The 893-nt window shown below is 33.5% G+C and overlaps 1 pseudogene; it reads left to right on the top strand.

Annotated features, from left to right (window-relative positions):
- The first annotated feature begins 416 nt into the window (after positions 1 to 416).
- Positions 417 to 650, top strand: LOC150018599 (small nuclear ribonucleoprotein G pseudogene; annotated as a pseudogene).
- Positions 651 to 893: the final 243 nt, after the last annotated feature.

The raw sequence follows: 893 nt of genomic DNA, 5'->3' as shown, positions 1-893 counted from the left end.
CGATCTGGTGTCATCTATTTAAAAAATTCATATTCTTCTACCAGCCAACCCCATTCCTAGGAATCTATCCTATAAAAATGAAAACATGATGTATAAAATTATGCTTCCAAAATTTCATCAATGATTATTGCTCTTGGAAACCAAAACCAAACCCAAACCAAAACAAAACAAAACTGAAAAGAAAATGAATCATACTCAATGAAAAATGTTGAATAAATTATGCAAATATAATTTCCCCACATTTATTTGGATATTGTGAAGAGATATATGAATATTATCTCATATTCATATTATGAATATTATGAGATATTATAAAGAGAAATATGAAAAACTCAGAGAAGACTATTATACATCGAATTTTTCATCTATAGAAAACAGTGATGACAGGGAGTTGTCTTGGAGCTCGCTGAGTAGACACCATGAGCAAAGCTCACCCTCCCAAGTAAAAAAAAATTATGGACAAGAAGCTATCTTTGAAATTAAATGGTGGCAGGCATGTCTAAGGAATGTTGCAGGGATTTGATCCCTTTATCAATCTTGTGATAGATGAATGTGTGGAGATGGCAACTAGTGGACAACAGAACAATATTGGAATGGTGGTAATACGTGGCAATAGTATCACCATGTTAGAAGCCTTGGAACGAGTATAAAGAATGGCTGTGTTCACCAGAGAAATCAACTGCTCCATGTCCCCTCTTTACATCTCCTGATTTAATGATAAAAATAGAGTCTTGTACATTTTCACATTAAACTTTTGTTAAATAAACTTTTGTATTGGTCAAAAAAAGAAAACAGTGATGACAGCAGGATGGTGACCATGGAAGTCAGAACCCACAAGGAGTGTTTAATAACTTATCAACTTACCCTGAAAATAGATGGTACTGGAGTATTTG

This window comes from Furipterus horrens, unplaced genomic scaffold (genome assembly GCF_987537825.1).
Source record: "Furipterus horrens unplaced genomic scaffold, mFurHor1.1.pri manual_scaffold_2, whole genome shotgun sequence".
In the NCBI taxonomy this organism is placed as follows: Eukaryota; Metazoa; Chordata; class Mammalia; order Chiroptera; family Furipteridae; genus Furipterus; species Furipterus horrens.
The sequence above is the reverse complement of the archived record's forward strand: the minus strand, read 5'-3'. Positions and strand labels throughout refer to the sequence as shown.